At 37.6% G+C, this 16028-nt stretch overlaps 1 long non-coding RNA gene across 1 annotated transcript in view; it reads left to right on the forward strand.

Annotated features, from left to right (window-relative positions):
- Positions 1–15510: 15510 nt before the first annotated feature.
- The window catches only part of LOC134756903 (uncharacterized), a 203783-nt gene continuing 203265 nt past the window's right edge, over positions 15511–16028 (forward strand). Inside the window, exon 1 of the long non-coding RNA XR_010130339.1 lies at positions 15511–15615. This is a non-coding gene — a long non-coding RNA (uncharacterized lncRNA). The remainder of the gene's footprint in view (positions 15616–16028) is intronic.

Below are 16028 nucleotides of genomic sequence, written 5' to 3' on the forward strand. Positions count from 1 at the left end.
TTTAATTTGTGATCTCTTTTTTTTGGTTTTGTTTAATAATCTCTTTTGCTTCTTTGTTTTCTTGTACATTAATATCAGTTGTTTACCTGTTTCTGTCAGAGGCATTTGAACCAGAACGACTCCATCTTGAGTAGAGGCTGGTAAAATAAGGCTGAGATCTGCTGAGCTGCATTCCCAGTAAATTAGGCATTCAAAGTCACAGGATGTGTTAGGAAGTCTGCACAAGATACTGGTCATAAAGACCTTGCTGGTAAAACAGTTTGCAGTAAAGAAGCCGGCCAAAATTACCAAAACCAAGATGGTGAGAGTGACCTCTGGTTGTCGTTATGGCTCATTGTAAGCTAATTGTAATGCACTAGCATGCTAGAAGACACTCTCAGGAGTAGCATGACAGTTTTCAAATGCCATGGCAATGTCAGGAAGCTACCCTATAAGGTCTGAAAAGGGAAGGAGCCCTCAGCTCCTAGAATTGCCCAGCTCTTTCCAGGAAAACTCATGAATAATAACCCTTGTTAAGCATATAATCAAGAAATAACCGTAAAAATGGGCAACCAGTGGCTGATGCCACTGCTCTGCCTGTGGAGTAACCATTCTTTTATTTCTTTACTTTCTCAATACATTTGCTTTCACTTTATGGACTTACCTTGAATTCTTTCTTGAGCAAGATCCAGGAACCCTCTTTTGGGGTCTGGATCAGGATCCCTTTCCAGTAACATTTCCCATTCTTTTAATTTTTATTGTTTTATTACCTTTACTTTCTTGAGTGGAATGCTGAACTTGTTTATTTTCAATCTTGCTTTTTAAAAAAGAAAAAACTAATAAATGTTTTTTAAGGAATACATTTTCTTCTGTTGACAAAAAGCATCAAACTCCGCAAAATATTTGAAGAGATTTATTTTGAACCAAATATGTGTGACCAATGGCCAGTGATATAGCCCTCAGGAGATCCCGAGAACATGTGCCCAAAATGATGGGCTACAGCTTGGTTTTATACATTTTAGGGTGACAGGAGACATCAATCAATACATGTGAGGTGTACGCTGGTTTGGTCCAGAAAGGTCCAGACAACCGGAAGTGGAGGCTTCCAAGTCCTAGGCAGATTCAAAGATATTCTGATTGGCAGTTGACTGAAAGGGTTATTATCAATAGGAAGGAAAGTCTGTGTTGTGGTAAGGGGTTGTGGAGACCAAGGTTTTATCAGACAGATGAAGCCTCCAGGTAGCAGCCTTCAGAGAGAATAGATTGTAAATGTTGCTTGTCAGACTTAAAGAGTCTGCTCTATCAGTAATTCCAAAAGGGAGGAGGGTATAATGAGGCGTGTCTGGCTCCCCTTTCCCATTATGAATTGAAACTAGTTTTTCAGGCTAACTTTAGAATGTCTTTGGCCCAGAAGTGTCCATTTAGATGGTTGGGGAGGTGGGGTGGGCCTTAGAATTGTAAACCAAAAATAAAATTCTAAGGCCCCTCCCAACCAACTAAATGGACTTCCTTTTTAGTCAGGGTTCTTAAAATTTATCCTGAAAGACTGGTTTAGGCCATGAAAGGAAGTGGGGGTCAGACATGCCTCATTATACCTCTCTGGCATTAGCAACAACACAGACTTCAAGTCTGATAAGAAACATTTTACAGCCTGTTCTCTCTGAAGCCTGCTAGCTAAAAGCTTCATCTTCATGGTAAAATTTTGGTCTCCACAACCTCTTATTGCAACCCAAACATTTCTTTCTATTAATCCCAGGTCTTAAGACAAACTCAACCAATTGTCAACTGTCAGCCAGAAAATGTTTAAATTTACCTATAGCCTGGAACCTACCCCCCTCCCCACCAGCCCCCTGCTTTGAGTTGACCAAACCAAATATTTCTTAAATGTGCTTGATTGATGTCTCATGACTCCCTAAAATGTATAAAACCAAGCTGCACCCCAACCACCTTGGGCACATGTTGTCAGGACTTCCTGAGGCTGTGTCACAGGTGTGCATCCTTAACCTTGGCAAAATCAACTTTCTAAATGAACTGGGACCTGTCTTACATGTTCTGGGTCTAGAGATTTTTATTTTTGGTTTACACTTACTTCTAATAAACTTTAGAAGTTTTTTTGGCAACTCAGAACTTTTGATATTTAGGAGTTTACTTTTACTTTTCCAAATATATATTTTAAAATCTATATCTTTTATTGTTGATTTTGCATTTAACTGTTTGTGGTTCAGAAGGACGTTGGCATAATTTCCTATTGTAACGAGTGGCAATAAAAGCAACATAAAGGAATTATGTTCTCTAAATATATCATGTGATATATAACAAATAGTATATTAAAAACCCATAATTAAATCCAATTTCTCTGGTCTTCTCATGTCACATTAGTCACGTTTACAAAGGCAAAATCTTAAAGTATTAGCATTTGCTTGCCCTTTGGTGTTCTTAAACAGCAGAGCCCCCAAACAAAAGCCTATCCAGTGAAGACTCTTATTTTGCTAAACATCCAAGCACTTCATTTTCTGAGTGAGAGATGATTTATCCGCTCCACAACATCAGTCATTTGAACCTCAGTGCACAGTGTGTGAACCAGTGGCACTTTTAAAGAATAACTTTGAAGAATAACACACATGCAAAAAAGTGCACAGATATGTCTATAGCTCAAATAATTTTCTGGAGGTAAGCACACTATGTGGCCTGCTTACAAATGAAGAAACAGAATATAAACAGCCCTCTCATGCTTCTTCCAGTGACAACTCCACCATCACCTGGGGTAACCTCTACCTTGAGTTATAGCAACACATATGCACTCTTCCTGTTATTGAACTACATGCTCTTTTGTGTCTGTCTTCTTTGGCTCATCATTATGTTTATGGAATTTACCAATATTATTGCATTGTTATGTAGTATTGCCTTGTAAGAATATACCACAATTTATCCATTCTCCCTTTGGTGGACAGTGGACCAGGTTTCCAGTTTTGGGTTATTATGGATAATGCTACTACAAATATTGTTGTTATATTTTTGGATGAATATATGTATGCATTTTTGGGGGGTTGTATACATCTATAAGTGGAATTGCTGAGTCATGGGATATGCATATGTAAGTTTAATTTTAGTAGATATGTGCAAAAAGTATTCCAAAGTGGTTAGATTCATATAATTTATTGAAAGTTCTGGTTGTTCTGTGTCTTTGTCAACACTTTGTATTTTCTGTCTTCAGTTTTATTCTGTACTTCAGTAGGTATGCAGTGATATTGCATTGGTATTTGATATTGGAAGTTACCTAATGACTGATGAGGTTGAGCATTCTTTCCTGTGCTATTGATCATTTGTGACTCAGTGTTTTGAAGAAATTTTTAGTCTTTTCTTCATTTTTCTATTGTGGGTGTCACTGACTCAGGCTAGTGTGTTGGATGGTAAAAGAATGTACCAAGACATTTGTGGGGAAAGAAAGGCAGATTTATTAAAGAAAATACAAAGATATATTGCAAGGTGCAATGGGCAGCACAGCAGAGAAGGGGCTGTCTGCAAAGTTGCAGGCACTGCGGGGAAGTTTTATAGGGTCATAGTGGAGGGGGCTATGTGTGGAACGAGATAATTGGGAAGAGGATGTTGTGCCAAGGAGTTGTCTGTGATTAGCCATCTCTCAGAAAAATGATTCTCCCTCACCCTGGGAGCCCTTTTTCATTGTTGCCGACTTACCAGGACTCCATATTTTCTATGGGTTTATCATTTCTTCTTGATGTGTATAAATCTTTTACATATTTTCTTGATACATATCTTCTGTCAGATACAAGTATTGTAAATTTTTCATCCTAAATCTCATTTTCAGTTTTTAATTTTTTTAATAAACAGATGCTCTTAACATAATATAGTCTAATTTATCATATTATTATTATTTTATAGCTGTTATTTTTAATGTCATCTTTAAGATGTTTTTGCCTACTGCAGGTTACTGAATATGTTGTCTTTTGTTTTGTCCTACAAATTTTATCATTTTGCAGGTACAAAACATGTTTATCTTAATCTAACTGGAATTGATACTTGTGTATGGTGTCTTATGGGGTCAAGATCTATTTTTTTTCTCTGTATTTTATTTTACTTTTGCCACGTGGATATTTAGTTGTCACAGCACCATTTATTAATAAGGCATTCTTTCTTTTTCTGCACTATCATCTCACCTAATTTTACCACCGATCTGGTAACCACTATTCTACTTACTATTAGGTTGGTGCAAGTGTAATTACTTCTAATGGCAAAAACATGCAGTAGGCAAAAATATCTTAAAGATAACATTAAAAGTAACAACTACAACAATTATAACATTAAAAGTAATGACAAAAACTGCAATTACATTTGCACCAACCTAATACCTCCATGAGATCAATTTTTTTTAGCTTCCATATGTGAGTGAGAACACGCCATATTTGTCTTTCTGTGCCTGGCTGACTTATTTTACTTAACATAATATCCTCCAGTTCCATCCATGTTGCTGCAAATGGCAGGATTTTATTCTTTTTATGGCTGAATAATATTCCATTGCATATATATATATATCACATTTTCTTTATCCCTTCATTCTGTTTCTGTATGTATTTTTTATTTTTTAATTTTTGTGGGTAAATAGTAGGTATATATATTTATGGGGTGCTTGAAACATTTTGATATAGGCATGAAATGTGAAATAAGCACAGCATGGAGAATGAGGTATCTGTCTCCTCAAGGATTTATCCTTTGAATTACAAAGAAACCAATTATACTCTTTAAGTTATTTAAAAATATATGGTTAAGTTATTATTGACTATAGTTATCCTAATGTGTTATTAAAAAATGTCTTATACATTCTTCTATTTTATTTTTGCACACATTAACCATCCCCACCTCCCCCACTGTACTTCTTAATGCTTCTTTTTATTTTTTTTTAAATTTTGAGACGGAGTTTCACTCTTGTCACTCAGGCTGGAGTGCAATGGTGCGATCTCAGCTCACTGCAACTTCTGCTTCCTGGGTTCAAGTGATTCCCCTGCCTCCACCTCCTGAGTAGCTGGGATTACAAGTACATACCACCACGCCCGGCTAATTTTTTTTTTTTTTTTTTTTTTTTTTTTAGTAAAGATGGGGTTTTGCCATGTTGGCCAGGCTGGTCTTGAACTCCAGACCTCGGGCAATCCGCCCTCCTTGGCCTCCCACAGTGCTGGGATTATAGGTGTGAGCCACTGCGCCTGGCCAATGTTTCATTTTTAAAATTATCTTAATTACTATGGCTTTAGAATAGATTATGTAAATGCTCTTTCTCAAACAGAAAGTATCCGTATGTATTTCAGAATAAGCAGAAGCATTACATTTGAATCACACTTTCTTTATGCAAGTGAGAGAATTATTGGAATGCTTAGGCAGTGTTATAACCTGGGAACAAGAAACTAGTTTAAAGTAATCAAATTGTCAGTGACTAAGTCAAAAGTCAGTGAAAAACATGCACATGCACTAACGTGTTAGAAGTGCCCATTTTGAAAATCAAACGTGTGACTGACTATTCGATCATCAATATAAGATAATACTCAGTTGACGTTTTAAATATTTTATCTTTGCTTATGGAATTTTTTTTTACTGAATTTTTAAAAACTCAGCCTCATCGATAGCTTTCAATAACTATGTTTGATTCATTACACTTATTGTGTTTTATTGATGTATTTGGAAATTCTACTTTGGGATGTGTGTGTGTGTTCTCCATCTTACAGATTTTAGAGAGATTGTCAAATTTTTTCATATCCCATTATTCCCTAAAATGATTTAAAAGACCTCAATTGTAGTTTCATTTGATTTAGGACACAGTCTTAGATTTTAACATACATACTTATCTATTATATTTGTTAATAAAGTCTTAGGTTAGTGGATATTTCTATACTCTTTCTGAAAATGACATGCATCTTACAACCAGTTGGACTTTTAAGACAGTCTAGGCCAGGTGTCAGTTGTGATACAGCAGTCATATCTCAAGTATTGCCCAGTTTTTGAGTGCTTCTTTTTTTTTTTTTTTGAGATGAAGTCTTGCTCTGTTGCCCAGGCTGGAGTGCAGTGGCATGATCTCGGCTCACTGCAACCTCTGCCTCCCGGGTTCAAGCGGTTCTTTTGCCTCAGCTTCCCAAGTAGCTGGGACTTCAGGCACCTGCCACCACGACTGGCTAATTTTTTTTTTTTTTTTTGTATTTTTAGTGGAGACAGGGGTTTCACCATGTTGGCCAGGCTGGTCTCGAACACTTGACCTTGTGATCTGCCAGCCTCAACCTCCCAAAGTGCTGGGATTACAGGCGTGAGCCACTGCACCTGGCCTTGAGTGCTCCTTATCTCCATAATCATGTTTCTGCTGCTTAGAATTTTAGAAAAGTAGTCTTTTTGTCTTTTCGGTTGAGTGATTTATCTACTAATTTTTATCATTTTATGTGCTCATTATTGTATTCTACATCTCAGTCACTACTTCTTTATTCTTTAGAATTTCTGAACTCTGCTATGTGTCTAAAATATGTTTTATGTTTTGTGTCCTTCAAAGTGCATGTGTTGGAAACTTAATCCCCAGTGCAATCATACTGGGAGGTGGGGCTGATGGCAGGTGTTTAGATCGTGAAGGCACCACTCTCATGAATATCCATTGATTGCTAAAGGGCTTGAGGCTACAAGTTCAATCTCTTGTTCTGTCTTGCCCTTCCACCTTTATCGTGGAATAATACAGCAAGAAGGCTCTTGCTAGGTGCTGGCTTTTCAATCTTGGGCTTCCAAACTTCCAGAACCATGGGCCAATAAGTTTATATTCATTATAAATTACTCAGGCTGTGGGTATTCTGTTATAGCAGCACAAAATGGACAAAGACAATGTCTAAGTGTGGATTTAGTTTTCTTTTTTCTGATCACTAATTAATGTTCATTTTCTTTTTCTTTTTTTTTGTTTTGTTCATTCAGAGTCTTGCTCTGTTGCCCAGGCTAGAGTGCAGTGGAAAGCTATCTCAGTTCACTGCAACCTGCGCCTCTTGGATTCAAGTGATTCTTGTATCTCAACCTCCCAAGTATCTGGGATTACAGGTGTGTGCCACCACACCCAGCTAATTTTCCCTATTTTTAGTAGAGACAGAGTTTTGCCATGTTGCTCAGGCTGGTCTTGAACTCCTGAGCTCAGGTGCTCCACCTGCCTCGGCCTCCCAAAGTACTAGGATTACAGGTGTGAGCCACTGTACCCAGCCCAATGTTCATTTTCAATCAGGTGACCACCATTCTACTCACTACCTTAATGAGATCATTTTTTTTAGCTCTCACATGTGAGTGAGAACATGTGATATTTGTCTTTCTCTGCCTGGATTACTTATTTCACTTAACATAAAGTCCTCCAGTTCCATCCATGTTGCTGCAAATGGCAGGATTTTATTCTTTTTATGGCTAAATAATATTCCATTGTGCATATATACCACATTTTCTTTATCCATTCATCCACTGATGGACACTTAGGTTATTTTCATATCTTGGCTATTGTGAATAGTGCTTCAATGAACATGGGAGTACAGATGTCTCTTTGATATACTGATTTTCTTTCTTTTCATATGTACCCAGCAGTGGAATTTTTGGATTATATGGTAGTTCTATTTTTAAGTTTTTGAGGAACCTCTAAACTGTTTTTTTTACCCTAATTTACATTTCCACCATCAGCGTTTGAGCATTCCTGTTTCTCTACATCCTTGCCAGCATCTGTTATTTTCTATCTTTTTGATAGTAGCCATTTTAACTGAGGTAAGATGATCTCATTGTGGTTTTGATTTGCATTTCCCTGATGATTAGTGATGTTGAGCATTTTTTCATATAGAGGTTGGCCATTTGTATGTTTTCTTTTGAGAAATAACTACAGATCTTTTGCTTATTTATAATTGGATTATAAAGGGTTTGTTTTTGCTATTCAATTATTTGAGTTTCTGTATTCTGGCTATTAATCCATCAGAGAGATAGTTTGCAAATATTTTCTCCCATTCCATAGGTTGTCTCTTTACTTTGTTGATTGTTTTCTTTGCTGTGCAGAAGCTTTTTACTTGCTACAATCCCATTTGTTAATTTTTGCTTTTCAAACCCACAGCTAATACAATACTAAATTAAAAAGAAAAATTGAAGGCTTTTCTCATAAGATCTAGAACAAGAAAAGGATGATTATTTTTATCACTTTCATGCAACATAGTACTAGAAGTCCCATCTGGAGCAATTAGATAAGAGAAATAAATAAAAGGCATCCAATTTGAAAAGGAAAAAAGGCAAATTGCCCTTGTTTGCAGATGACATTATCTAATATTCAGAAAAACTTAAGACTCCACCAAAGAACTGTTGTAACTCAAAAGCAAATTTAGTAAAGTTGCAGGATAGAAAATCAACACACAAAAATCAGTAGCAGTAGCATTTCTATATACCAACAGCAAACAATCCGAAAAAAAAATCAAGGAAGCAATTTTATACCTAAGTATAAAAATAAAATACCTAGGAACAAATATAGCTAAAGAAGTGAAGATTTCTACAATGAAAACTATAAAACATTTACAAAATAAATTGAAGAGGACACAAAGAAAATGGAAAAGTATTTCATGTTTATGAATAAGAAGAATTAATATTGTTAAAATGTTCACACTACCAAAAATGATAAACAGATTCAATGCAGCCTCTATCAAAATATCAATGACACAAATAGAAAAAACAATCTTATATCTCATTTGGAGCCAGAAGACCCTGGATAGTCAATACAATCCTGAATGACAAGAACAAAGCTGGAGGCATCACTGTACCTGACTTCAAAATATACTGCAAAACTATAGTAATCAAAACAGCATGGTACTGGCATAAAAACAGATACCAATGGAACAAAATAGAGATCCCTGGAATAAACCCATGCATTTACAGGCAATTCATTTTTTGACAAAGCAGCCACAAATGTACACTGGGGGAAAGGACAACCTCTTCAATAAATGGTGATAGGAAAACTGAATATCCATATGCAGAAGAATGAAACTAGAATTATTGAAACTCTCTCACCATATAAAAATCAACTCAAAAAGAATGAAAGACTTAAATGTAAGACCTGAAACTGTAAAATGACTAGAAGAAAACACTGGAGAAATACTCGGGACATTTGTCTGGGCATAGAATTTTTTGAGTAAGACCTCAAAAGCACAGGCAATTATTTTACTCATTTTGGTTCACAATTTCCTGTTTTTTATGATCTCTGAAAATTGCAGCCCTACCTACTAAAAATCTTTTATTAGATTAGAAATTTGTTTTTGTTTGTAGTTGATTTATTGTTGATTATTAGTTGATTATAGTTGATTATTGTTTTTATCTTGATTTTTATGATTGTGATCTATTTTTTATGTTTATTGGGTTTTGGTTTTGCTGTTTGGATGTTGGGCTTTCATTTTCAGGATAGCTCTGTCACATATTTCATAATTTTGTTTTGTAGAATTATCTTATATTGAAGGAATGTTGTTTTGTGCTAATACATTTTCTCTTTCTTTAGAGCATATGTGATGTTTTCGTCCAGTGGCCCCTGGATCTGCTATCCACAATTGTGTTTTATGTCAACTGTTTGAGATTCCTTCTCCATGGACACAATGAGGCTGTTTTGATACCATTACTCAAGGGAGCATATAGCTTGGTTCAGCTTGACTTTTGACTGCAGGGCTGGATTTGCATATACTGCCTTTTTTGTCGGGTGGCTGTAGCCCTAGACAGCCTCTTATTAACAGGGGATTTCCAGTCTCTCTTATTAACAGGGGATCTCAATCTCCCTCTTAATCCTCAGCAGGGAGCCTGACTGCAGTCTACAGCTTCAGCTTCATGTTGGCTGAACTTTTTCTCTGTTCTTCCCATAGAAGTGGAAAACCTGGATGCCTCTTCCTGTGTGGACTAGGAGCCCAGAAGCCTGTAGCTTCAGCCCATTTTACCTTTTACTTATTCTATTTCTCATCCACAGAGATGTTGCATATTTGAAGCCAGCTGTGCATTTGAATGTTCTCTTTGGAATTGTTATCCGTTATCATTGTGAGTTTGGAGCAATGCCACTTGCCTGGATTTCTTCCTTTGTTTCCTACCTGGCAAACCTAATGGTATTCCCTAAACTCCAAATATCTGCACATCATTTCCCTGTTTGTAACATTTCATTCTATCCCAATTGAACTTCGAACAAGTGTAAATGCATTACCAGACCTTTGAAGACCTTTAATCACAGGGCCTTTGCTCCTATTTATATGAAGCTGCTTTCAGTTTCCCGAATGCATTGCACTTCCTTCAACCACAAGGCCTTCACATGGGCTCTTTCTCCACGTGATACACTCTCACTTCTCTGTGTTTTTTGTACTTAGTCTTCCTGATCTTTCTCTTCTCCATTTAATGTCACTTCCTCCCCTATTCTTCACTCCACGGACTTTCCTTCCTCCACTCCTACTTCCCATGTGATAACACTTGTCCCATTTCCTTGTAACCACTTTTTAATCACTCTTTCCTCATAGACTGAAGCTTTTTGTGAATAGAGAGCATGTCTTGCTCATTCAATTCTTAATCACTGCACCTAGCATATCATAGACACCCAGTAAATATTAGAGAATAAATAAATTAATGAAGAGACAATTTACTCCTTCATCTTAGTTCTTCCTTGCTGTCCAGACATAGTCCTGACTTGCATGTGACATGGGGGAACAAACTGTTCTATCTGTATCACCAGTTAACTAAGGAGTCCTTCAGGCTCAGCTATGAATTCCATCAGGAAAATTCTGAGCTTTTTGGAGTAATGGAGGGAGAGGTGATGGGATTCTGTTGTGGAACTGAGAGGGTCCAGTGGAAGTGAGTCAGAATGTTCAGTGTTCTGCAACAAAGACTTCCCTTCACTACCCCTTCAAGCATCACACAGACTCTCCAGGTCTGGGGTGGCTTGTGGTCCCATGTGGTTATTACATGCACCTCTGCATACTGAATTTGTTGATCCTTGCAGACTAGCAGTGCAAAAGCTGATCTGAAGTCAGCGGCCCTGGAGAAGCAAAGTCACTCCTCCCCATTCTGAAGCAGCTGTGGTTCCTTACATTTGGACACAGGCCTGAGACCTTGGCTACAGTGAGCTAGTGCTGGGGAATCTACTTATTGATCACTGGAGCAGCTGCTAAGCCTGGCTTTCAAGAACATCCCTCAGAGGGTGGTTCCACTGTGCCAAAATCTTTCATTCATTTTCCTCTACCATTTTAACATGCAATTTAGTTAAAACACTTCCCTTTCATGTGTGTGCCAAGATGGTGACTTCATAAAGGTCAGGAAATGGGGAAGCAAGAACTTCCTTGAAAGATTTAAAATAAATTATTTTTAGTAATAATAAATGACAGATTGGGAGATTTAAGACAAAGATTCCTGGTAGTTGAATGCGCTGAAATCTATGATGTTTGGGGATTGTTAACAATCTTCTTCCAGGATTTGATCAGTTTTGTACTTGTATTTTCTCAATCTACTATTCTTTATTTGCTCTCCTTCCTTTAGAACGGATAAATTTTTGTAAACTTTAAGTTTTCTTTTTCCTTGAGGTAGTAAATTGGAGTTGAGCTACACAGTTCCTTTTTCCTGATATCCCCTTTCTGCTATTTGATGTGAGATGGCTCTTGAGGCTAAAAGTGCAGTGAGGGAAAAAGAGTCACATTAGCAGAGCTATCCAGAATATCCTTTGGTTATTTTGGAGCCTATTTGTAAAATAAGCAGGGAAGTGTTTGGGGACGAGTGTTGGCTTAGGTAGGAAAGAAACCCTCCTTGGTCTTAGCCCTGCTGTTTACCAGCCAGGCGGCCTTGGGTAAGTCATTCAAGAAATGTAAACCTACTAACTGTCAAAGCCTCAGTTCCTTTTACTTGTAAATGAGACAGTTGAATTAAGTCAAAGGTAGTCAGTTCAATGGCTTGCAAAGAATAAGGTAATTTAAGAAAGCAGAGAAGTTTCAGGGACCATGGAGAACAAATCGTGTGTAGCTAATACGTAACTCCAGAGGATGGTTACTGTACAAAAAAAGCAGATCAGGCATTGTCAGCACATCTGATTATTTCAAGGGAACCCCAGATCTGGATTTTTATGTGAAATATTCTAATTTCACATATAATTAGCACCTCATTAAGAAAAAAACTAAAAATGTCCTGTTTAGGGCAAAGGAGACATATCTGTGGGCTCATCGCTGCCTGTGGACAATCTGTTTGCAACCTTGGGAATAGATGACCTCTGACACCAGATTAATCATCTGCCTTCAAAATTGACTAACTTCACTGGACCCAGTCCCAGGTGGAGAGTCTGAAAGCCTAGAAATTGCTGCATCAACTTCCTATTGGAAGCTGGGGAGGCAAAGTCTTACCCTGAGAAAGGGCTGGATTTCTCTTAAAATTTTGAAAGGCCAAAGGCGGTGTCAGCATTTTTGTGATATGGCAGGAATAACACTGTGCAGTGGATAGGGAGCTCTGAATTCTTACCTTGGCTGTGCTAAAAACCTGGCCTGGACTTGGTTACATCCCCTCCTTTCTCCAATGTTCTCTTGGTAGGTTTATAATTTTAGATTAAATCAGTATTTCTCAAACTTCAATGATTGGTGTATTACAGTGTGGTAGCCAGTCTCTGAGATGATTCTTATTCCTTGTTTTTGCTTCCTTGTGAAGTTCCCTCCCATATGGAATAGGAGTGATTTATGCAACTAATTAGAGATTGCAGAAGTGAGTGTGTGACTTCTCAGGATGTGTCATAACAGACATTGCCATTTTCACCTTGATCTCTCAGATCACTTGCTCTGGAAGTACACTAGCTGCTGTGTCACGAGGACACTTAAGCAGCACTGTGGAGAGGTCCACATGGTAAGGAACAGCCAGCACCAACTCACAGGTGAATGAACCACCTTGGAAGCAGATCCTCCAGCCCCAGTCAAGCCTTCAGATGACTACTGTTGTAGCTCACATTTTGACTGCAACCTCATGAGGGACTTTGAGCCAGAATCATCCCCAATTCCTAACCTACAAAAACTGAGAGATAAAAACATTTATCACTGCTTAGGCAACCAAGTTTTGCATTATTTTATTATGCAGCAATAGATAACTAATACAAAATCATGATTATTGCTATATTGGCCTACCATTGATAATGTTACACATTAATGCATGTCAATGCATTTAAATGGTTTATTCTTTCAATTTAAATAGATTTATTTTAAGAGGAAAAGTTTTATGTTGTAAATAAAAAATAAGCATCACTAGCCACAAAATAAAAATAACTCAGAATTTAATTTCCTTTTCCTGTGACTCATTTTTTATTTTTACGTTTTAAAATAAATTTTATTGCATGTATTTAAGGTATACAACATGGTGTTATGGAATACATATAGATAGCAAAAAGGTTACTATAGTAAGGTAAATTAACACATCCATCATCTTACACAGTTACCTTTTTTTTGTTTTTGTTTTTGTGTCAAGAGCAGCTAAAATCTACTCATTTAGCATGAATTCCCAATATAGTACAATTTTATTACCTATAGTCCTCATGTTGTACGTTAAATCTCTAACGTTATTTATCCTACATATTTGTTACTTTCTCTCCTTTGACCTACATTTTCCTACTTCTTCCTTTTCTATCTCCTCCTTTGACCCAGTAACCACTGTTTTGTTCTCTAGCTCTGTATATTTGATTGTTTTTAAAAGATTCCACATATAAATGAGATCATGCAATAATTTTCTTTATTTTTCTGTCTATGTCTGGCTTATTTCACTAAGCTTAATGTCCTCCAGACACATCCATGTTGTGGTAAATGGTAAGATCTTGTTCTTTATTGGGCTGAATAATATTCCCTTGTATACATATACCACATTTTTTTATCCATTCATTCATCAGTGGACACTTAGGTTGTTTCCATATCTTGGCTATTGTGAATAATGCTGCAATGAACATGGAAGTGCGGATATCTTTATGAGGTGTTGATTTCATTTCCTTTGGGTATATGCCCAGGAGAAAGATTGCATTGCTGGGTCATATGGTAGTTCTATTTTTAATCCCTTTAGAAATATCCATACTGTTTTTCATAATGGCTATCCCAATCTTCTCCAATCTAAATTCCATTTAGATAATGTTGCCTGCAGAAGACTCTGAGCCTAAGGCATCTCATGTCTTTGGAACAAAACTGGGACTTTATCCTTGAATTAAACAAAGTGACTGATACGCAATTGAGCAGGGAATAACTTTCTCACAGTGAAATTTGATGTTAAAATGCCCCCTCTCTCTACACCCCCAAACTGTCTTACAGTCTTCCAAAAAATGTTGATGTTTTCTTTTCCCCCTTTTGGGAAAATTAGCTAAAGTTTATGTGTTTCTTCACATTCCAAAACATTCTAAGATAGCACATAATCTCTGTGTCAAGTAAGATTGCCTATAATAAAGTCCTGTAAAATAGCTCACCCCAGTTTTTTTAAAGTATTGCTACTAATATAACGCCTTGTGGTTATTTAAAGATGCACAGTTTCCAAAACCCTGCTCTATTCACTGGGCTTTAGTAGCAACCAAGAGACTAGGTCTGCCTGAGGATTATCATCCTTAAATGTATAGATTAGGAAGTTGAAGCCTGGAGAAGTGAAATTAGATAAGATAATAAGATAATTCATCTAGTAATTAGTAGGGCTGGGGTTAGAACCTGGGTCCTCTGGGCCCTCCATCACTCTGTGTGGCCTGCACAGAATCCAGTCCGTGGACTCTTCACATGTGAGGACTCTAGCTGCACATGTGGGGACTCCCAAGCAGGCATAGTATATCAGAGCTTGAAGGAAGGCTGGCATGGCAGACTCTGGGGTGGTTTGGGGGCCTGATGCACGGTTATCAGAGGAGAATCTTTAAGGAATCTGAGAAGCTGAGAAGATAGCAATGTCAAGCTCGCCAAGCAGCTGCCGTGGCAAATGAGATTACAGAAGCAGTCTTCCCTGCATCCCAGAGGCGGCCACAGCTGAGAGTTTAAATTTGCAGCTTCAGAAAGGAAAGCAGACACACAAATGTTCACACGAACACACACACACACACACACTCTCTCTCTCTCTCTCATGCCCATGTGATATCAAATGTAGCCTTGACAGTGCTCCAGCCCCCACAGAGATGCTAGTCTCTCCAACTTCTCAGTCAACTCCCTGAACCCCATCTCCCTACATGGCTGTAGGATGTTTTTCAATTTCTACTAAAAAATATTTCTGAATCTTTGTGCATCTTGAATTTGTCCAGGACTAAAGAAAGAAAAGTATATTTTGATGCACAGGAATACGTGGAGCTTTGTGGTTCTCTACTCAAGTGGAGTAGTATTTTTATGTATATTGGGTGACAAAACATTCAGATTACATGGAAACCAAACATGTCAAAGCATTTTGGAGAAATAATTTGGTAGCTATTTCCAGATGCAAAAATACTTCTGTTTCTCAGTCAAGTTCTTTGTCCTATTTAAACACAGGCCACTAGAGCTAGTAATTGTCTTTTCTTGGGATATTTTACAGGTCCTGGAACACAAGACTGGAACCCTGGAAGGATCAGATTGTCTCATTTTAACAGAAGAGAGACTGAGGCACAAGAGGAGACCAAGCACGGCTCCAGGGATGCTAGTGAGTCACCTGCAGATGAGATTATTCAACTGTATAAATGAAATCATGTTTCACCTGCAACAAAAGAAAGCACAAATCACCAGTTTTGACTTCTTTCTCTTCTTTTACTAGTTTTAAATGGCTAAATGGATCACCTCCCTTCCATTCCCCCACTCCATCTCCCTTAAATTTGGAAACCAATTACATTCCAGGGAGGTAGAGATCTGGTGATAAAGGAATCGTTTCAGGTTTCACACTTGAATACATTTTTACAACTTGGTTATAAAATTCTGAAAGCTGGTCTCCTAGTAGAAGGGCAGATGCTGTCAAATGCTAAATGGTGCAGTTAGAGGGACATTCAGACCTCCTCTCTAGCCCTTCCTCTTTTTCTGGCACCCAAAGGCACGGGCCTTTCCTGTCAGCTGTGCAGGCTC

This window comes from Gorilla gorilla, chromosome 13, assembly GCF_029281585.2.
Source record: "Gorilla gorilla gorilla isolate KB3781 chromosome 13, NHGRI_mGorGor1-v2.1_pri, whole genome shotgun sequence".
NCBI lineage: Eukaryota > Metazoa > Chordata > Mammalia > Primates > Hominidae > Gorilla > Gorilla gorilla.